This window comes from Phyllobates terribilis, unplaced genomic scaffold (assembly GCF_046119375.1).
Source record: "Phyllobates terribilis strain yellow unplaced genomic scaffold, ASM4611937v1 Scaffold_370__1_contigs__length_1879735, whole genome shotgun sequence".
Classification (NCBI taxonomy): Eukaryota; Metazoa; Chordata; class Amphibia; order Anura; family Dendrobatidae; genus Phyllobates; species Phyllobates terribilis.
Window position 1 is genome coordinate 384,795 of NW_027363130.1, and position 23,765 is coordinate 408,559.

The 23,765-nt window shown below is 47.3% G+C and overlaps 2 protein-coding genes across 2 annotated transcripts in view; one reads left to right on the plus strand and one right to left on the minus strand.

Moving 5' to 3' along the window:
* Positions 1–23,765, minus strand: part of LOC141223137 (gastrula zinc finger protein XlCGF66.1-like) — a 352,937-nt gene that overhangs the window by 196,251 nt on the left and 132,921 nt on the right. The gene's annotated exons all lie outside the window — the stretch shown is intronic.
* The window catches only part of LOC141223149 (uncharacterized), a 28,002-nt gene that overhangs the window by 1,806 nt on the left and 2,431 nt on the right, over positions 1–23,765 (plus strand). The gene's annotated exons all lie outside the window — the stretch shown is intronic.

Sequence of the window (23,765 nt, forward strand, 5' to 3'; positions counted from 1 at the left end):
ATCAGGGGCTCTGCAAATGTGACATGGCGTCCGCTATCTATTTAGACGATTTTGTACTCCAAAAGTCAAATGGCGCGCCTACCCTCTTGAGCCCTGCCATGCACCCAAACAGTAGGTTTTCCCCCACATATGGGGTATCGGCGTACTCAGGAGAAAGTGCACATCAAATTGTATGATGCATTTTCTCCTTTCATCCTTTTAAAAATGCAAAATTTGGGGCTAAAGCAACATTTTTGTGGGAAAAAAATAATTTTTCATTTTTTTCTTCCACATTGCTTTCATCCCTGTAAAGCACCTAAAGGGTTAATAAACTTCTTGAATGTGGTTTTGAGCAATTTTGATTGGTGCAGTTTCTCAAATCGTGTCACTTTTGGGTATTTTCTGTCACATAGGCCCCTCAAAGTCAAACATGATGTGGTCCCTAAAAAATAGGTTTTGTAAATATTCTTGTAAAAATGAGAAACTTCTGATAAATTTCTAACCCTCTAATTTCATAACAAAAAAAAATATGATTTAAAAATGACTCTGATGTAAAGTAGACATGTAGTAAATGTTAGTTTTACCACCAAAAATAGTTAATAAATATCTGGTTTAAGGGCATAAAAATCATTGGGATGTGCGGAAGCTCCACAGTTATTACCACATAAAGGGACGCCGGTCAGAATTGTAAAATGAGGCCGGGTCATTAACATACAAAGTGGCTCGGTCCTTAAGTGGTTAATGTGTCTTCAGTGCTATTGCCGTCTTCTAAGGTTTTCTATCATGCTCGTAGACATACTGTGGACATGATTACTGATAAGAGATAAAGTAAATCCAGCTCACCTGTGTGGTTCATGATTGGAGCACGGGAGAAGGTTCTGATCAAAACGTGATGAATAGCCAAAGAAGATGCGGTATCCAGCTCCAAGTAAAAACATGCGTTTAATTAGTCCATGTGTAAAAATTACACCCATGGGGCGTAGCGTGGCCGGACATGTGAGTGGAAGTGTGCTAGGAGAGCCCCTGGGATAACTAGCCTGCCGGAGGATCCATTGGTCCCCTAACTTAATAAAAAGCGGTATTACCCCTTTTATACATGTCATAGCACTTACCGGTGTGCATAGGAGGAGCCATCATGGCCAGAGGAGCAGCAGCGAGACGACGGGGAGCAGGAGGGAATGGAGGCGCCCAAGATGGCGCAGGCTCCTCTGCAGCAGGTAACAGAACAGGGAAGTCAGTGGCTGCAGGCACAGCACTGAGGCTGGCTGGATGTGTTAGAGCTTCAGACACAGGAGCCTGCACTGACAATGAGGCACAGACACAAATCATTGAGGTGTCTAATCCTTTCTCTGTGCTCTCAGAGGAATTCAATAACACTGCTGATAAGCTCCTGCAAGTTCCCGTGCCCGCAGCCTCAGCCAGAAATCACTGCTTCCCACCATAATACTGATCAGAACATTAATGAGCCCATGATAAAGGATGTGTTTGTGGCTGTAACACAGTATGAAGCTGCTTTAGCCTCACTTAACAGTCAGATGGGAGAGATTAAAGAGGAACTTTGTTTTATGAGGCAAGGGCTACAAAAGGTTAACGACCGCACTACAGCAGCAGAGGGCAGAACCAGTGATCTGGAGGATAAACAGTCTCAGATATCACAGGACAGCCACAGACATGGACAGCCGATCATGACCCTATTACCTAAAACAGATGATTTGGAGAACAGTCTCCGACGAAATAATATAAGAGTGATGGGTGTCCCTGAAAAAATTGTGAGCAATAATCCGAATGAGTACTTTGAGACATGTTTATGTTCTTTGTTTGGGGCTGATTGCCTGTCTGCCTTCTTTGCTGTGGAAAGGGCGCACAGGGTGCCAACCCGGCCACTGTCACCAGGGTCCCCTCCACGTCCAGTATTAATAAAGCTGCTGCACTACAAAGACAGAGATGCCACCCTTAAGGCCGCCCGTGATAAAGGGGACATCTCTATTAACGGCCAAAGAATTTCCTTTTTTCCGGATTACTCCATTGAAATTTCAAATCGCAGGGCGCAGTTTCTTGATGTAAACTGAAGGCTGCGTAGTCTGCAAACCTCATACTCCATGATTTACCCTGCGAAACTTAGAGCGGCGGCTCTGGGAGAGACTTTCTTTTTTGAACATCTGAAAGACGCACTCCGCTGGATTGATCTGAATGAGCAGAGGATCCATCAAAATCAGTAAATTTGAATCTGGATAATTAAAGATATATACGATCGGAGTTTCCCGATTGACTGTTGGGGTCATATCCTTTACTGCCTAGCCCACCACCCAGTGGACACAACTATCCTGAGCTATATCTGAATATTGCAGGCCCCCAGGAAGTGTTTAACCCTTTTTCGTTTTAGGTTGATTGTTCACTTGCCTTGTATACAGCTACAGGATGGACTGGTGCCTTTCTTCATTCGCTTGCCTTGTATACAGCTACAGGATGGACTGGTGGCTTTCTTCATTCGCTTGCCTTGTATACGGCTACAGGATGGACTGTTGACTTTCTTCATTCGCTTGCCTTGTATACGGCTACAGGATGGACTGGTGGCTTTCTTCATTTGCTTGCCTTGTATACGGCTACAGGATGGACTGGTGCCTTTCTTCATTCGCTTGCCTTGTATATGGCTACAGGATGGACTGGTGGCTTTCTTCATTCGCTTGCCTTGTATACGGCTACAGGATGGACTGGTGCCTTTCTTCATTCGCTTGCCTTGTATACGGCTACAGGATGGACTGGTGGCTTTCTTCATTCGCTTGCCTTGTATACGGCTACAGGATGGACTGGTGGCTTTCTTCATTCTCTTGCCTTGTATATGGCTACAGGATGGACTGGTGCCTTTCTTCATTCGCTTGCCTTGTATACGGCTACAGGATGGACTGGTGCCTTTCTTCATTCGCTTGCCTTGTATACGGCTACAGGATGGACTGGTGCCTTTCTTCATTCGCTTGCCTTGTATACGGCTACAGGATGGACTGGTGCCTTTCTTCATTCGCTTCCCTTGTATACGGCTACAGGATGGACTGGTGCCTTTCTTCATTCGCTTGCCTTGTATACGGCTACAGGATGGACTGGTGCCTTTCTTCATTCGCTTGCCTTGTATACGGCTACAGGATGGACTGGTGGCTTTCTTCATTCTCTTGCCTTGTATATGGCTACAGGATGGACTGGTGACTTTCTTCATTCGCTTGCCTTGTATACGGCTACAGGATGGACTGGTGACTTTCTTCATTCGCTTGCCTTGTATACGGCTACAGGATGGACTGGTGCCTTTCTTCATTCGCTTGCCTTGTATACGGCTACAGGATGGACTGGTGCCTTTCTTCATTCGCTTGCCTTGTATACGGCTACAGGATGGACTGGTGCCTTTCTTCATTCGCTTGCCTTGTATACGGCTACAGGGTGGACTGGTGCCTGTCTTCATTCGCTTGCCTTGTATACGGCTACAGGATGGACTGGTGGCTTTCTTCATTCGCTTGCCTTGTATACGGCTACAGGATGGACTGGTGACTTTCTTCATTCGCTTGTCTTGTATACGGCTACAGGATGGACCGGTGGCTTTCTTCATTCGCTTGCCTTGTATACGGCTACAGGATGGACTGGTGCCTTTCTTCATTCGCTTGCCTTGTATACGGCTACAGGATGGACTGGTGGCTTTCTTCATACGCTTGCCTTGTATACGGCTACAGGATGGACTGGTGCCTTTCTTCATTCGCTTGCCTTGTATACGGCTACAGGATGGACTGGTGCCTTTCTTCATTCGCTTGCCTTGTATACGGCTACAGGATGGACTGGTGGCTTTCTTCATTTGCTTGCCTTTTATACGGCTACAGGATGGACTGGTGCCTTTCTTCATTCGCTTGCCTTGAATACGGCTACAGGATGGACTGGTGCATTTCTTCATTCGCTTGCCTTGTATACGGCTACAGGATGGACTGGTGGCTTTCTTCATTCGCTTGCCTTGTATACAGCTACAGGATGGACTGGTGGCTTTCTTCATTTGCTTACCTTTTATACGGCTACAGGATGGACTGGTGCCTTTCTTCATTCGCTTGCCTTGTATACGGCTACAGGATGGACTGGTGCCTTTCTTCATTCGCTTGCCTTGTATATGGCTACAGGATGGACTGGTGGCTTTCTTCATTCGCTTGCCTTGTATACAGCTACAGGATGGACTGGTGGCTTTCTTCATTTGCTTGCCTTTAATACGGCTACAGGATGGACTGGTGCCTTTCTTCATTCGCTTGCCTTGTATACGGCTACAGGATGGACTGGTGCCTTTCTTCATTCGCTTGCCTTGTATACGGCTACAGGATGGACTGGTGCCTTTCTTCATTCGCTTGCCTTGTATATGGCTACAGGATGGACTGGTGCCTTTCTTCATTCGCTTGCCTTGTATACAGCTACAGGATGGACTGGTGGCTTTCTTCATTTGCTTGCCTTGTATACGACTACAGGATGGACTGGTGGCTTTCTTCATTCGCTTGCCTTGTATACGGCTACAGGATGGACTGGTGACTTTCTTCATTTGCTTGCCTTTTATACGGCTACAGGATGGACTGGTGCCTTTCTTCATTCGCTTGCCTTGTATACGGCTACAGGATGGACTGGTGCCTTTCTTCATTCGCTTGCCTTGTATACGGCTACAGGATGGACTGGTGCCTTTCTTCATTAGCTTGCCATGTATACGGCTACAGGATGGACTGGTGCCTTTCTTCATTAGCTTGCCATGTATACGGCTACAGGATGGACTGGTGACTTTCTTCATTAGCTTGCCTTGTATACGGCTACAGGATGGACTGGTGGCTTTCTTCATTCGCTTGCCTTGTATACGGCTACAGGATGGACTGGTGACTTTCTTCATTCGCTTGCCTTGTATACGGCTACAGGATGGACTGGTGCCTTTCTTCATTCGCTTGCCTTGTATACGGCTACAGGATGGACTGGTGACTTTCTTCATTAGCTTGCCTTGTATATGGCTACAGGATGGACTGGTGGCTTTCTTCATTCGCTTGCCTTGTATACGGCTACAGGATGGACTGGTGACTTTCTTCATTCGCTTGCCTTGTATACGGCTACAGGATGGACTGGTGCCTTTCTTCATTCGCTTGCCTTGTATACGGCTACAGGATGGACTGGTGGCTTTCTTCATTCGCTTGCCTTGTATACGGCTACAGGATGGACTGGTGCCTTTCTTCATTCGCTTGCCTTGTATACGGCTACAGGATGGACTGGTGCCTTTCTTCATTCGCTTGCCTTGTATACGGCTACAGGATGGACTGGTGGCTTTCTTCATTCGCTTGCCTTGTATACGGCTACAGGATGGACTGGTGCCTTTCTTCATTCGCTTGCCTTGTATACGGCTACAGGATGGACTGGTGCCTTTCTTCATTCGCTTGCCTTGTATACGGCTACAGGATGGACTGGTGCCTTTCTTCATTCGCTTGCCTTGTATACGGCTACAGGATGGACTGGTGACTTTCTTCATCCAGATTGAACGGATGGATTAATATTTACTTGTTTAAATGTGTTTGGGGGGTTTTTGTTTCTATAACTTGTTGTTTGCTTCTGCAAATACTAGCGGTCAAGCCGACTAAGTGGAAATACTGTAAAGAGGGTTATAAAAGGGAAGAGAAAGGCGAGATACCTTACAAGTCACCTGTATTTTTCAATCCCTTATAGCTATATATAATGGCTGATAAAGTAAATTTCCTTACATGGAATGTCAGAGGTCTGGGGGACTCCTTAAAGAGAGCGGCGGTCATGGAGTATATCCGGGATCACCTGCCTGCAGTGGTGCCATCCTTAAGGCTGCTCGGGTCAGAGGTCTGGGGGAATCCTTAAAGAGAGCAGCGGTCATGGAGTATATCCGGGATCACCTGCCTGCGGTGCCATCCTTAAGGCTGCCCGGGTCAGAGGTCTGGGGGAATCCTTAAAGAGAGCGGCGGTCATGGAGCATATCCGGGATCACCTGCCTGCAGTGGTGCCATCCTTAAGGCTGCCTGGGTCAGAGGTCTGGGGGAATCCTTAAAGAGAGCGGCGGTCATGGAGCATATCCGGGATCACCTGCCTGCAGTGGTGCCATCCTTAAGGCTGCCCGGGTCAGAGGTCTGGGGGAATCCTTAAAGAGAGCGGCGGTCATGTAGCATATCCGGGATCACCTGCCTGCAGTGGTGCCATCCTTAAGGCTGCCTGGGTCAGAGGTCTGGGGGACTCCTTAAAGAGAGTGGCGGTCATGGAGCATATCCGGGATCACCTGTCTGCAGTGGTGCCATCCTTAAGGCTGCCTGGGTCAGAGGTCTGGGGGACTCCTTGAAGAGAGCGGCGGTCATGGAGCATATTCGGGATCACCTGTCTGCAGTGGTGCCATCCTTAAGGCTGCCCGGGTCAGAGGTCTGGGGGACTCCTTAAAGAGAGCGGCGGTCATGGAGCATATCCGGGATCACCCGCCTGCAGTGGTGCCATCCTTATGGCTGCCCGGGTCAGAGGTCTGGGGGACTCCTTAAAGAGAGCGGTGGTCATGGCGCATATCCGGGATCATCTGCCTGCAGTGGTGTCATCCTTAAGGCTGCCTGGGTTGGAGGTCTGGGGGACTCCTTAAAGACAGCGGCGGTCATGGAGCATATCCGGGATCATCTGCCTGCAGTGGTGTCATCCTTAAGGCTGCCCGGGTCAGAGGTCTGGGGGACTCCTTAAAGAGAGCAGCAGTCATGGAGCATATCCGGGATCACCTGCCTGCAGTGGTGCCATCCTTAAGGCTGCCCGGGTCAGAGGTCTGGGGGACTCCTTAAAGAGAGCGGCAGTCATGGAGCATATCTGGGATCACCTGCCTGCAGTGGTGCCATCCTTAAGGCTGCCCGCGTCAGAGGTCTGGGGGACTCCTTTAAAGAGAGCGGCGGTCATGGAGCATATCCGGGATCACCTGCCTGCAGTGGTGCCATCCTTAAGGCTGCACAGGTCAGAGGTCTGGGGGACTCCTTAAAGAGAGCGGCAGTCATGGAGCATATCTGGGATCACCTGCCTGCAGTGGTGCCATCCTTAAGGCTGCTCGGGTCAGAGATCTGGGGGACTCCTTAAAGAGAGCGGCGGTCATGGAGCATATCCGGGATCACCTGCCTGCAGTGGTGCCATCCTTAAGGCTGCCCGGGTCAGAGGTCTGGGGGACTCCTTAAAGAGAGCGGTGGTCATGGAGCATATCCGGGATCATGTGCCTGCAGTGGTGTTTGCAGCAAACGCACTTTGGGAAAAACAGTGTTGTGGGCATGAAATACTCATGGATCGGCCACAGCTTCCACTCTACCTTCTCCACATACTCTAGGGGGGTCAGCATCCTAGTACATAGGACTATCCCTTTTGAATTCATTGATTCCAAGATAGATGGAGAAGGCAGATTTGTGGGGATCCACTGTAAAAATATTTACAAAAGAAATTCTTCTTGTGGCCGTCTATGTTCCTCCTCCATATAACAACATTAGTGTGAAAAATATGGCTTCACTAATGAATAAGAGACCGGGAGTTCCAGTCCTTTGTATGGGAGATTTCAATAATGGTGTTCATCCATATTGGGATAGAGATAAATCAGACACTGCTACAAAAACTGCCCCATAACTAAGTTAGGAGAAATAATATCAGAACTATCATTAGTGGACAAATGGCGTCTCACATATCCTAACACTAGACAGTTTTCTTGCTATTCTAAGACACATAAAACATTATGGCGTATTGATCTGGTATTGAGCACAGAACATATTTCCCCCTTGGTGAGAACAGTGGACTATCTGCCCAGACGCTATCAGGTCATTCACCCTCGCTGACTACTCTCTGTTTGTTACCCAGGCCGCTGGATTCTCTGACTATATCGGCCATGAATCCCTTCTGGCTTCAAATTATAGATATTACACGGATCACATCGACCTTAGAACATTATTATAAGGAAAACGACAAACGAGTGTCGCAAACACATTATGGGATGCCATGAAAGCGGCTTACGAGTAGTCTTAATACAGGCCAATAACAGATCCAAAACTAAGACAAAACAGTTTGGGGAGTTTTTACGGGATACAGTTAATAGAGATGAGCGTTGTTCTACTCGAACTGTTCGCCAATCTCAAATTCGAGCTGTTTTGGGCGGTGTTCGAGCCATTCGGCGAACACGAACAATTTGAGAAAAATTCGGCTGTTCGAGGTTATGTTCGATAACTGTTCGTGCACCAAAATCATAACTGGATTTTTTCTCAGTAATGATGAAAATTAATGTTAATACGCAGTTTGAGTGTACAGCGGGGTGGGGGAGGGGCAGGGGATGGATCTCTGCAGGAACAATGAAGATCTCCATTTTTTTTTTCTCTTTCCCGCATTTGCAGTGGGGAGGTGCAGTCTGTCAGCCTATCAGCAGCGCACACACGGAGCGAAGTGCTTTTTTTCACACAAGCAAGGGCATGTGTCATTGGCAGTGTATGTCACATGTCCTTGCCCTATAAGACCAAGCCATTTTCCCCGTCGCCACCATTTTCTCACTGCTGCAGCTGCGTGTTGGACGGCACCGCTGTTGCTGTGTGCGCTATACCTTGTTAATTTCAAGCCAATTTTCGCACAAATCTACAGATAGCTTGGGAGTAGGGAATAGTTGTGATTGCAGTCCTTTTAAGGACTAGGTTACTGCATTTCCTACGACTTTTATCAGGCAGGTCTGTGCTCTTAAATAGATAGGTTGTGGGAGTAAAGACTAATTGTAATTGGAGTCCTTTTCAGGACTAGGTTACATCAGTTCCTATCAGTTTTTGCCAGGCAGGTCTGTGCCAGTGCTGTGCAAGTTTTTTTCACAGCATTTGGCTGAATCTAGCAAAGCTAATCCTTTTTGGCCTATTGCAGAGTGTGTTAGTCAGTGGAGTAGCCTATCTGTGTTGCAAGATATACCACCTGTGTATAGAATACCAATTTTTTTACTGCACCTAGTGAAATAAAATCTTTTGGGCATAGCATCATTCTATTAGTCCATCTATACTGACCTCCATCAGGTTGCAAATTAAAACAAATTTTTATCTGCATCTACAGTACCTCTGAAAAAATATTTGGGCTTCTAGCTGTGTGTGGGACTTGTTGTATTAGTCCATCTATACTGACCTCCATCAGGTTGCAAACTGAATATATTTTTTTCCTGCATCTACCTCTGAAAAAATATTGGGCTTCTAGCTGTGTGTGGGACTTGTTCTATTAATCCATCTATACTGACCTCCATCAGGTTGCAAACTGAATATAATTTTTTTCTGCATCTAGCTCTGAAAAAATATTGGGCTTCTAGCTGTGTGTGGGACTTGTTGTATTAGTCCATCTATACTGACCTCCATCAGGTTGCAAACTGAATATAATTTTTTTCTGCATCTAGCTCTGAAAAAATATTTGGCCTTCTAGCAGTGTGTGGGACTTGTTCTATTAGTCCATCTATACTGACCTCCATCAGGTTGCAAACTGAATATAATTTTTTTCTGCATCTAGCTCTGAAAAAATATTGGGCTTCTAGCTGTGTGTGGGTCTTGTTCTATTAATCCATCTATACTGACCTCCATCAGGTTGCAAACTGAATATAATTTTTTTCTGCATCTAGCTCTGAAAAAATATTGGGCTTCTAGCTGTGTGTGGGTCTTGTTCTATTAATCCATCTATACTGACCTCCATCAGGTTGCAAACTGAATATAATTTTTTTTTGCATCTAGCTCTGAAAAAATATTGGGCTTCTAGGTGTGTGTGGGTCTTGTTCTATTAATCCATCTATACTGACCTCCATCAGGTTGCAAACTGAATATTATTTTTTTCTGCATCTAGCTCTGAAAAAATATTGGGCTTCTAGCTGTGTGTGGGTCTTGTTCTATTAATCCATCTATACTGACCTCCATCAGGCTGCAAATTGAATATAATTTTTTTCTGCATCTAACCCAGCCAATAGTTTTGGCCTAATACCACAGTTTGGCCACTCAGCTCTGCTCGGTTACCATCCATTGTTTTTTTGTGCAAACAACTCCAGAGTTGTGAATTAGTTAACCACCAAAATGAGTGGAAAAAGGCCTGCTGCTGGTGGAAAGGGGAATAGGCGTGTTGGGAAGGGGAAAAAAGTTTGTGTCCGTGGGGTAGGTGTTAAAGCAACAGTAACATCTGCAGAAGAAAGACCATCTTCCAGCCAAACTAAAATGTCTACTTCTTTTAGCGGACAATGTGATAAGATCCCTTTCTTACGGCCATGCCAATCGCTACAAATTCCAGATGAGGCACAAAAACAGCAGGTGCTTCAACGGATATCAAGTGCTCCTTTAAGTGGGCTCTCCTCCACATCAACTTCAACATCACAAATACTCCAGTCCTCAAAGGTGTCACCCAAATCGCACTTGCTTCCTCACAGCTCCCAAATCTCCAGCTGCCCGTCTGAGTATGAGGTAGAACAGATGGTTGAGTCTGCAGAGCTGTTTACTCATACTATAGCCTGGGAATCAGAGGTCGACTCCAGCGCTTCTGTGAATCCAGACGAGGAAATGATCTGCACTGATGCCCAGAATCTTTATGAGTCGGATCCAGGACCAGACGCAGAAGGTTCTGACCATAATGTAGACCCTCATTCCCAAACCGTAACTCCTGTTGGTGGAGACAATGAGGAAGACGATGATAAGACTCAAATACCTGATTGGAGCTACAACTTTAGTTTTTTGTCAGGGCAGGAACAGGTTGGCTCTGAGGACGACGGGTGTGATAACACACAGGGTGATGATGATGAGGTTGGAGATCCCACTTACTGTCAACCCACAGTCAGCCAAGAGATGAGGTCAGCAGAGGAGGTGGAGGAAGATGCTAGTGACGACGAGGTCAGGTTGCGCCTTCCTGGACAGAGACGTAGTACTGGAAGCACGTCAACAACTGCATCCTCAAACACAACTCTGCCTCTTACCACAAGTCGTGGTGGCTCTTCAGGTCGCATGGGTGCTAAGCCTTGCATAGCCTGGGCATTTTTTCAGATCGATAAAGATGACCCAACTCGTGTTATCTGTAACATTTGTCAGCAAAAGCTAAGTAGAGGCCAAAAAATACATAGTTTGAGTACTTCATGCATGAACCGGCACATGGACATGAAGCATAAGTTGCAGTGGGAAGCTGTGTGCTACAATGCGGCCTAGCCGGCCGGGCCAACCACCGTCTGCCATATCTTGTGCATCCGCGGCCTCTTCATCCTCTGTGACTGGGGGGACAGCAGTCACACCTGTTTTGGGGCGCAGACCTGCCACCTCTTTACCCGCAACAGCCAGCGTGATTGGCAGGTCATCATTTTCTTTGGAGGTGGTAACACCAGCTGGTGTTGAGCGCTGTCCGACATCGATAGCACCACCTTTGGATCAAGGCAACCTAACATGTCCGCCTGCATCTTCCTCACAGACCGGCAGTTTGCCGGGGACACCCTTATCAACCCCGTCTAAGCACAATAGCCAGCCCTCGGTCCCTCAGATGTGGACAAGTAAAAGACCATTTCCTCCTAGCCATGAGAAAGCTAAGAGGTTGAATTTCACCATCTGCAAGCTCTTGGCTACAGAAATGCTGCCTTTCCGCCTGGTGGACACAGAGGATTTTCGAGACCTTATGTCCGTCGCAGTGCCCCAGTACCAGATGCCCAGTCGGCACTACTTCTCAAAGAAAGGTGTGCCTGCGCTCCACCAGCATGTCGCACACAACATCACCGCTTCTTTGAGAAACTCTGTGTGTGACAGGGTGCATTTCACCACAGACACTTGGACGAGTAGGCATGGACAGGGGCGTTACATGTCGCTGACTGGGCACTGGGTAACTATGGTGACAGCAGGACAAGGGGCTGCTGTCCAAGTCTTGCCGTCCCCACGAGTTGTGCGTCAATCCTCTTTATGTCAAAGTTCCTCCACTGCTTCTGCCTCCTCAACCTCCTCTCGGTCTTCCACCTGCACCCAAAGCCTGTCTGGTCATGCCACAAGCTTTCTAACTGCGCAGAAGGGATCCTGCACACCTCCTTACTATGCTGGCAGTAGGGCTCAACGTCATCAGACGGTTTTTACATTGAAATGTCTGGGAAATGTGAGTCACACAGCTGAGGAGTTGTGGTCAGCTCTGGAGAACCAATTTCATGAATGGTTGTCTCCACTGGACCTGAAACCAGGGAAAGCCGTGTGCGACAATGCTGCAAACCTGGGTGCGGCCCTTCGCCGGGGCAATGTCACACACGTGCCTTGTATGGCTCACGTGTTGAACCTGGTTGTCCAGCAATTTTTAGCCCACTATCCCAGACTAGATGGCCTTCTGCAGAGGGCACGGTCACTGTGTGCTCACTTCCGCCGTTCGCATCCCGCAGATCAGCGACTTACATCTCTACAGAAGTCGTTGGGCCTGCCACTTCACCGGCTAAAATGCGATGTGCCTACCCGGTGGAATTCAACTCTGCACATGTTGCAGCGACTGTGGCAGCACCGACAAGCCCTGGTGCAATACGTTCTGACGTATAGCCTGGGCCAACGAGATTCAGAGGTGGGGCAAATCACGCTGGAGGAGTGGTCTCAGATCAGGGACCTATGCACCCTTCTGCACAGTTTTGAAATGGCGACGAAGATGTTTAGTGCTGACGATGCCATTATCAGCATGACTATTCCGGTGATTTACATGCTGGAGCACATGTTAAACAGAATTCGGAGTCAGGTGGTGGCACAAGAGGAGGTGGAGGAAGTAGAGGAGGAGGAGTTGTATGCGGAAGGGCTAACATCTGCAAGGTCCAGACGGTCGGCAGCACCAAGGCGGCAGGCATGTGAGGGTGGGGGAGATGGTTTTACCAGGGCGCATGGTAGCAGCCAAACTAGTGAAGAAGGTGCAGGAGCCCAGGAAGAAGTGGAGGACGAACTGATGGAAGACTCATCAGATGAGGGAGACCTTGATCACATTTCTGTTGTGCGAGGTTGGGGGGAGAGGACAGAGGAAGGAAGCATGATTGTTACCTCGCCACCAACACAACAGGGACTTGGTGCTCCTGGATGCGCAACACACATGAGTGCCTTCTTGCTGCACTACCTGCAACATGACCCTCGAATTGTGAGAATTAGAAATAATCCTGACTACTGGGTTGCCACACTGTTAGATCCCCGGTACAAAAGTAAATTTGCAGAAATTATTCCTGCCATAGAAAGGGATGCACGCATGCAGGAGTATCAGCAGAGACTGTTGCAGAATCTTACATGTGCTTTTCCACAAAATACCAGTGGTGCACGTAGTGAATCTCACAGTTCTAACTTGCCAACCGTGGGACCGTCAAGTGTTCAGCACTCAAACCGTAACAGAACCACAGTATCTGCTGGTAACATCAATTTTGCGGAATCATTTCACCACTTTTTTAGCCCATCCTTTGCAAGGCCACAGGAGACAAGAAGTCTGACACATAGTCAACGCCTAGAGACGATGGTACAGGAGTATCTCCAAGTAAACATTGAAGCCACGACTGTGTCACTGGACCCTTGCTCTTTTTGGGCTTCCAATCTGGATAAATGGCCGGAGCTAGCCACTTACGCCTTGGAGATCTTGTCATGCCCCGCAGCCAGCGTTCTGTCTGAACGTGTGTTCAGCGCTGCTGGTGGTGTGCTGACAGATAAGCGCACGCGGCTTTCCACTGATAATGTAGACAGACTCACGTTCATAAAGATGAACAAATCATGGATCCGAAACGACTTTTCTACCCCTGTGTCATCCTGGGGAGAGTAAAAGCTTGATGATTGGTTAAAATCACCCTACCAACCGTTTTAAGCTTTCAAATTACTAATCATGTTTATCTGTATCTTGACTGGAAAATAATTTGGGCTTTGTAGCAGTGTGCAGCACTGATCCTATTAGGCCATCTATACTAAAGCTTCACCAGATTTAAAATTTAAAATAATTTTTAGCTGCATCTAGCCCGGAAAATAATTTTGGGGCTCCGAGATGCGCAAGACACATAAGTGCCTTCTTGCTGCACTACCTGCAGCATGACCCTCATATTGTCAGAATTCGAAGTAATCATGACTACTGGGTTGCCACACTCTTAGATCCCCCAAACTTTTCGATCAACCTTTTCATTTTAATAAAGACCAAAAAAATGGTCATTTTTGAAATTATAAGCATTAGCCGGTTGTTAGAAACTGAAATCAAACAGTTTTCAACTCAAAACTTTATTCTAGGTGATGTTACATTTTCACATAGGACCCCTTGTTCGAAAGGAGCTTCTGAACTCTCTCGTCCATTGAATTTGTCAGGTTTTGGATGGTTTCTGCTTCAATTGTTTTGCATGAGGACAGAATACCCTCCCAGAGCTGTTGCTTAGATGTGAACTGCCTCCCGCCATCATAGACACTCCTTTTAATGATGCTCCAAAGGTTCTGAATAGGGTAGAGGTCAGGGGAGCATGGGGGTCACACCATAAGTTTGTCCCCTTTTATGCCCATATCAGCCAGAGATGCAGATGTTTTATGTGCAGCATGAGATGGTGCATTATCATGCAGAAAAATGATCTTGCTGTGAAATACACGGTTCTTCTTCTTGAACCATGGCAGGAAGTGCTGTTTGAGAAAATCCACATACATTATGGAGTTCATCTTTAGCGCCTTCAGGGATCCTAAAGGGGCCGACAATCTCTCTCCCCATGATTCCAGCCCAAAACATTACTCCACCTCCTCCTTGTTGGCGCTGTAGCCGTGTTTGCGTGGGGTGTCCATCAACCAGCCATCCTCCACTCCATCCATCTGGACCATCGAGCGCTGCACGGCACTCATCCGTGAACAAAACTGTTTTGAAATCAGTCTTCATGTAATGTTTGGCCCACTGGAGCCGTTTCTGCTTGTGTGAAGTGGATAGAGGAGGTCCACAGGATGGCGTATGCACAGCTGCAAACCTCTGAAGGACCCTGCATCTTGTTGTTCGGGGGACGTTGGAGGCACAAGCAGCTTCAAAAACTTGTCTGCTGCTATGACAAGGCTTTTTGGCCGCTGCTCTTTCAACCTGACGTAATTGCCTGTAGGAAAGAGTCCTCAATTTGCCCTTATCAGCACGCACACGTGTGTACTGTGAATCAGCTACATACTTCTTGATTGCCAAGACACTTCATCCTGATCATCGCACAATGTTGATTGTAGTCATGCCTTGACCTAAACACTCCACAATTTGTTGCTTCTCAGCAGCCGACACATCCTTTTTCTTTCCCATTTTGGCAGAAAATGTAGGCTGCTTAATAATGTGAGACAGCCTTCTTAAGTAGTCTTGCCTTTCATTGGACACACCTGCCAAACTAATTAGCACAGGTGTCTGCAATTGCTTACAGTGATATAAAGAGCCCTGACACACATCACCATCAATGAGTTTAACTGACAAACAAACAAATTCTTCCCTTATCACTCCTAAACACTTTTTGCATAATAATTTGGAACGCAGTGTACATGTGCTTTTCCACAAAACACCAGCGGTTCACGTAGTGAATCTTACAGTTCTAACTTGCCAACCGTGGTCTGTATGGAGTTGTTCAATAAAGGGCCCAAAATTAAGATAACATAGATGGGAGAGGTCTCTATGAATAGGAATTCCTAAGTATTTGATACCCTGTGAGGGCCAGGCAAAGGGAAAGTTGGACTGGATGGAATCCTATATGGATTTGGGGAGGGAGACATCGAGGGCCTCAGACTTCGCTGCATTGATTTTAAAATTTGACCATGTAACAAAGTGATCTATTTCAGCCATAACAGCAGGGATGGATATATGTGATTGAGTGATATATACTAGGACATCATCAGCAAATAGAGAGCACTTGTACTCGGTGCCTCCCACCTCAATCCACCTAATATTGGGGTTATGGCGAATTGATGAGAGCAGGTGCTCCGTCACTAGGATGTATAAGAGAGGGGACAGAGGACATCACTGCCTTGTCCCATTGGTGATTGTGAAAGGTGATGAAAATGTTCTGACGCGCCCCCTGGGCCTTGGGACACCCGGAGCCGGACCCTTTTTGGTGGATGCTGGTGGTTGTAGTCTCCGTGGCGGCAACCCGGTTCCGTGGCTCAGGGCGGTCAAACCAGTGGCGGAACTATTTATGTGGTTTTGATGTTTAAATGTCCGACTACGCCACCCGTGGATTGCGGTCAGAGTGAACCGCCGCTACAGGGCAGACCGCTAAGGCTGGTGTTGTGGGTGCAGCAGAGCGTAGCATAACTCCCCACGGGAGGAGTATAGCCTCAGGGCAGTGTATGCGGAGGATGGGGGTGATGGTGCAGGGCAGCAGCAGTAACGACACGGAGTCAGTGATGCAGTCCAGGGCCTTTACTCACAGTTCTTATTATCCAGACCACGTCTGCAGGTAACGGCTGCCCACGTCGTACTGTGCTCACCAGGTGAGGGGCTCAGACAACTCCCAGATAACTTTGGAGCGCTTCACAGGACCCCCTTTGTGTGTCCTTTGTCTGGCCTTTCTTACCAACACTTCTGTCCGGCTGCCTCGGGCCTCCTCTTGGTAAACTTGGCGCCAGTTTCCCTGACCCTATGTGGTGCCTTCCTAGCGGGTGTAGCGAGGGGCTGCGCCACATAAAATGTCAGAGCCTCCGGTTTCTAGCTGAGGGTCGTTTCCTGCCTCCACTAGTTCGGGGACCGGTCTCCCCCTTTGGCCTGACCCCTCCACGCAGGTGGATTCGGGCGTGCGGTGGCGACTCGCCCGTCCGCACCCCTGGGATCCCTTCATTCCTCGTTCCTGGAGCCTTCTCCGCTCCTCTTCCTTCCTTCTCCCTCTTCCAGGCCTGGGCCTCTGTTACTAGGCCCGCCTCCGGAGCAGAGCTCATGCAGAGCCCCTGCTCCCTGCCACTTCTGCTCAGACTTCTCTGCACTGAACTAAGATGGTGCCCACCTTTTATACTCCCTTCTCAATGCACCCAGGAACTGCTTCCTCCCTGCTCCTGCACTACAGGGTTCCCCTTCCTCAGTGTTCCCTCCCCCCACTCCAGCCAGGGACAGGGACTGTCGTGCCCATCTCAGGGGCATATTGGTCGCCCTGCCCCACGGCAATGTGGTGTAATGCATGCAGGTGTCGGGTCCTGATCCACACTCCATCCTTACCTGAGAGTGAGATATCACACCTCTGGGTGAGGTGCAATACGTCTGTAGCAACCGAGCCCTCAGGGTGCTACAGTTCCATTTATCTTCAGCCTAGGTGACGTATTGCGATACAGGGCCGTGATTTTGGCTATAAAAGGGTCCCCTAGACCCCTACCCCAAGCTTTTTAAGAGAATCATATATGGCGTACCAGGAGACTCTATGGAATGCTTTCTCAGCATCCAACGAGAGTATCTAATTACAAATTTTTAACTGCATCTAGCCCAGGAAATACTTTGTGCCTAGTAGCAGTGTCTGCTAGTCAGCGGATTATCCCGGCTGTTAAGCAAGCTACACCACCTGTAGTTTAGACACTTAATTTTTTCAAAGGAAATGCTTCGGGACCACGGGATACTTAGTGAAGAGCATCAGGAGGCACCCCAAGGCATAGGGGCTGGGACTGGCATTAGGATGCCTTGCGGTGGACAGCCGAGCTCGATCCTTATAAAAGCTTTTTAACTTCAGCAGCTTTAGTGGACGCTACTGGAGCTGGAATTACGCGGCTGCTGGCATGAGACTTGCCCTCCAATAGATCCTTGTAAATGGATTTAAAGTGTATTCATTCAAATTAGAGAGACAATTTAAATTAAAAAGCTTAGAGCTGCCTCCACCACAGGGGGGCTCGCTCGACCCACCAGCGGACAGGCACCAGTATTGGGAGAGGGGGGCTGGCCGTCAGGGTTCACCGCGGCTCTGGCACAAACCCGGCGACACGGAGGTGGCACGGGCAGGAGCGGACTGGCCGTGTCGGCTTCTCACTTTTTGGATTTTAGAAGGGCATGACATGCCTATATCTGTGTCTCCCCCTCCTTTTACTCCTCCACCTCTTTTCTTTTCGCATGACTATATGTACTTGTCACTTTTCCATGTGTTAGTTGTGTCTTCTGAGCAGTTTGTCAGCTTTTGGACACCTTTGAAGGTGTTTTCTATGTGTTTCTATGTGTTTTTGTTTGCCTGCCATTGGTTTTAACGGTGTTCGAAGGTGTTCGACGAACAGTTCGGCGAACACACGGGTGTTCGACGAACCAAACCGAACTCGAACACTACGGGGGTGGCTCAACACTAACAGTTAGATCTACAGAAGAGAAATTTGTACTAACCGTGTAAAAGAGGACCTGATGGAGTGGGGAGAGGCACAAGAAGCATATACCACACATATTAGGAAAAAAGCTAAAAACAAACGCATGTTTCACCCAGACACACTTCATCGAGGAGGGGGAGAAGACAGGAGACTTATTGGCCGTGATGGCAAGAGCCCAGACGGGGAGGGCTTTTATTGGTGCTGAAGGACTGGGAAGGAGCGGTAGTAAACCAGACTGACCAGATCTCAAACACTCTGCTAGAATTTTATAAAGATCTATATACACCCAAACTGCAATTTAATAGAGAACAAATCTTATCTTACTTGAGGGAAATCAAACTACCGACATTCAGCGGTAAAGATGAAGAATTATTAAACAGACCACTACAGCTGGAGGAGGTACAAATGGCAGTAGCCTCTATGGCTAATAACAAATCGCCAGGACTAGACGGGCTTCCCACAGAAATATGTAAGAAATTTGGAGATATTCTACTTCCCCACTTACTGGCTACCTGCGGAGACGGTGAGGGGGTAAAACCCTACCCCATTCAATGCTAGAGGCGGTGATAGTAGTCATACCTAAGCCAGGTAAAGACCCTTTAATCCCTGACTCATACAGACCCATATCTTTATTATCAACTGACGTTAAAATCATTGCGAAGGTTCTGGCGTCTAGATTGAATACAATAATTTCTACAGTAATTCATACCGACCAGTCAGGCTTCATGCCGGCTAGATCCACAGCTTTTAATATCTGGAGATTGTTTCTTAATCTTCAGTTGCTGGTGGATGGTGATGGGGACAGAGCTGTATGTTCTCTGGACGCCGCTAAGGTGTTCGATTCTGTTGAGTGGGAATATTTATGGGCGATGTTGGAGAAGTTTGGTATAGCACATAGTTTTATTTCATGGGTTAAATTGCTGTATGGTAAGCCGGTGGCTAGAATACGGGTAATTGGACACCTCTCCCCGGCTTTTGGACTGAGTAGAGGTATGAGGCCGGGGTGCCCATTGTCCCCCCTGCTCTTTGCACTGGGCATTGAACCCCTGGCATCGGTTATCAGGGAACATCCAGGAATAGTTGGGTTTCTTAGAGGGATCAGTGAAGAGAAGGTCGCTTTATTATACGCTGATGACACTTTATTATTTCTGGCTAAAACTTCTGAGTCCCTTCCTATAGCAATGGAAACAATAGAAACATTTGGAAAATACTCTGGTCTGAAGATAACCTGGAGCAAATCAGTCATACTTCCATTGGACAATACAGATGAGAATGCTTCCCACTACATTAACTCGGGTTCACAATTGGTATCGGAGTTTAAATATTTAGGCATCAATATATCGGCAAAAATAAATGATTATGAGAAGTTGAACCTTGACCCCGTCTTGATTAAATTTAGAGGTAAACGAGGCGCCTGGTCTAAGTTACCGTTGTCGGTGGTGGGCCGTGCTAACCTGGTCACACTGATCCGGATGCCACAACTGCTGTATGTTCTACACAACCCCCCAATATGGATAAATCAGAGGCTTTTCTTTAAAGTCAGTCAGGAGCTTAGAAAATTAATATGGGGCAAACAGACTCCGAGAATTACACTGGAAACATTGCAAAGAAACTAAACAATGGGAGGGCTTGCAGTTCCTAACCCATGGGTGTATTATCCGGCATCTCAGCTTCAACCTATCCGGGGATGGGACGACCCTGGGGGAGGGGGAGCTCAGCGTATGTGGGGATGGGACGACCCTGGGGGAGGGGAGCTCAGCGTATGTGGAGATGGGACGACCCTGGGGGAGGGGGGGCTCAGTGTATGTGGGGATGGGACGACCCTGGGGGAGGGGGGGGCTCAGCGTATGTGGGGATGGGATGACCCTGGGGGAGGGGGGGCTCAGCGTATCTGGGGATGGGACGACCCTGGGGGAGGGGGGGCTCAGCGTATGTGGGGATGGGACGACCCTGGGGGAGGGGAGCTCAGCGTATGTGGGGATGGGACGACCCTGGGGGAGGGGGGGCTCAGTGTATGTGGGGATGGGACGACCCTGGGGGAGGGGGGGGCTCAGCGTATGTGGAGATGGGACGACCCTGGGGGAGGGGGTTCAGCGTATGTTGCTACAGCGTTATTTCCAATCAGATAAACTCTATGAGGTATTGGAGGCGCATAAGTTTGGGACACTTGGAGGCAAAATACCGACTATGCTGTTATGTCACAAACTTTGGGGGACGGTGAAAGAATTACAAGGAATAGAAGGTGTTTCACAATTTTCTTCATTATGGAACACTCCATGGCTTCCAAATCTACAGCAACTGGTGGGATTTAACTCCTGGAGCTCCGAGGGTTTAAACAGACTTAATCAAGTGCTGATAGGTGATGTGATTAAGGAATTCTCACAGCTACAAAACGAATATGAGTTACCTCCTCTGAATTCTATAGATACTTACAATTTAGGCGCGCGTATCGGGGGGAAGGCATTGTTCTGGAAGGAGGGGTACCCCGAAACTCAATAATACAGAGAATAGCTAATCTACACAGTTCTCGTGGACTGATCTCATTACTTTATAACATTATATTGACAAACCAGCCGACGCGATGAAAAGAGAAATGGGAGAGTGTAATGGGACCATAGAGGAAAATCACTGGTCAGATCTACTGGAAAGAGTTCCACAATTGTCTGTAAGTGAATCCCATAGACTGTCCCATATATATGTGATACACCGGGTATACAGGACACCTCAATTCTTATTTAACATCGGATTTCGTTCAAGTCCCCACTGTCCTAGATGCAAAACTACCATAGCAGACCTGCTTCATATGATGTGGAACGGTCCTAACCTGGTGTCCTTCTGGAAGAGTGTTGTAGCAATGGTTAACAGGGTTTATTCAGTTGACGTAGAGCTTTCCCCATTACTATGTATACTGGGATATGTTGAAGATCTGACTATTGAGGAGTTCGGCAAAATTGCCGCGACATGTATGTTATATATGGCAAGAAAATAGATAGCAGATGAGGAGCCCATGATATCAGAATGATAAAGGTAACTGGCTAGTAAACTTATACTAAAGGCATATACCTAAAAGGAGATGCTGTCTGTAAATGTGACAAGATCTGGGGTCTATGGAGTGACGGCTCTGGTCTGACATCTAGAGACCTGAGGGGCTTTCGCTTGCTTTGAGTTACGTTTATACGATGCCTCAAATGAAACTTCTTTGAAAATTAATATAAATGTTATTATCACTTCCACCGGTTATATGTAATTGGACGGAGTATTGTTACTATCTTCAGATGTCTCTTCATCTAATTCTGCTGGTTTTGCGGAGCCGATGTCGGTGCATCTTACATTCCATTGATAATGACAAACCGGTGCTGATGTATCAGACGGTTAGGCGCGTCCACAGACGTCATCACCGAGAAGAAACCCGCATGGATTCCGGAACAGTGTGTCAGCGCAGCCTGAATGCTCTCAACAAGCTGCAGACTGGCATCTAAACATTTAATGTCTCCACATAATAGACAGATTTCATCTTTACGTGTTATGGGTATAGAAGGAGTTATTACATCTACCCGGGGCGGCGATCGTATGAGACGACTGTGCACCAGAGAAGCCTTCTGGAGTTACAGTTTGGGCTCGTGTGTTCCACGGTCTGAACCTGCGCAGAGAGGTAATGCTTCACTACTCAATAATCCAGAGAGGTAATGCTTCACTACTCAATAATCCAGAGAGGTAATGCTTCACCACTAAATAATCCAGAGAGGTAATGCTTCACTGCTCAATAATCCAGAGAGGTAATGCTTCACCACTAAATAATCCAGAGAGGTAATGCTTCACTACTCAATAATCCAGAGAGGTAATGCTTCACTACTCAATAATCCAGAGAGGTAATGCTTCACTGCTCAATAATCCAGAGAGGTAATGCTTCACTACTCAATAATCCAGAGAGGTAATGCTTCACTACTCAATAATGCAGAGAGGTAATGCTTCACTGCTCAATAATCCAGAGAGGTAATGCTTCACTGCTCAATAATCCAGAGAGGTAATGCTTCACTGCTCAATAATCCAGAGAGGTAATGCTTCACTGCTCAATAATCCAGAGAGGTAATGCTTCACTGCTCATTAATCCAGAGAGGTAATGCTTCACTACTCAATAATCCAGAGAGGTAATGCTTCACTGCTCAATAATCCAGAGAGGTAATGCTTCACTGCTCAATAACCCAGAGAGGTAATGCTTCACTGCTCATTAATCCAGAGAGGTAATGCTTCACTGCTCAATAATCCAGAGAGGTAATGCTTCACTGCTCAATAACCCAGAGAGGTAATGCTTCACTGCTCAATAACCCAGAGAGGTAATGCTTCACTACTCAATAATCCAGAGAGGTAATGCTTCACTGCTCAATAATCCAGAGAGGTAATGCTTCACTGCTCAATAATCCAGAGAGGTAATGCTTCACTACTCAATAATCCAGAGAGGTAATGCTTCACTGCTCAATAATCCAGAGAGGTAATGCTTCACTACTCAATAATCCAGAGAGGTAATGCTTCACTACTCAATAATCCAGAGAGGTAATGCTTCACTGCTCAATAATCCAGAGAGGTAATGCTTCACTACTCAATAATCCAGAGAGGTAATGCTTCACTGCTCAATAATCCAGAGAGGTAATGCTTCACTGCTCAATAATCCAGAGAGGTAATGCTTCACTGCTCAATAATCCAGAGAGGTAATGCTTCACTACTCAATAACCCAGAGAGGTAATGCTTCACTGCTCAATAATCCAGAGAGGTAATGCTTCACTGCTCAATAATCCAGAGAGGTAATGCTTCACTACTCAATAATCTAGAGAGGTAATGCTTCACTACTCAATAATCCAGAGAGGTAATGCTTCACTGCTCAATAATCCAGAGAGGTAATGCTTCACTGCTCAATAATCCAGAGAGGTAATGCTTCACTGCTCAATAATCCAGAGAGGTAATGCTTCACTGCTCAATAATCCAGAGAGGTAATGCTTCACTACTCAATAATCCAGAGAGGTATGCATCTCTCCTCTGTATGTTTCTCCTTAGATGGGGTTTTTGGATGTTTTTTTATACTCATTCCCATTTTTCATTGTATATTTGTTTTTCACTTTTTGTATTTGCACTTATTCTCAGTGGTTAGCACTGCACGGTGGCTCAGTGGTTAGCACTGCACGGTGGCTCAGTGGTTAACACTGCACGGTGGCTCAGTGGTTAGCACTGCACGGTGGCTCAGTGGATAGCACTGTATGTTGGCTCAGTGGTTAGCACTGCATGGTGGCTCAGTGGTTAGCACTGCACGGTGGCTAAGTGGTTAGCACTGCAGCCCTACAGCACTGGGGTCCTGGGTTCAAATCCCACCAAGGACAACATCTGCAAGGCATTTGTATGTTCTCCCCGTGTTTGTGTGAGTTTCCTCCGGGTTCTCCGGCTTCCTCCCACACTCCAAAGACACACTTATAGGGAATTTAGATTGTGAGCCCCAATGGGGACAGTGCCCATAATGTCTGGAAAGCGCTGTGGAATTAGTGGTGC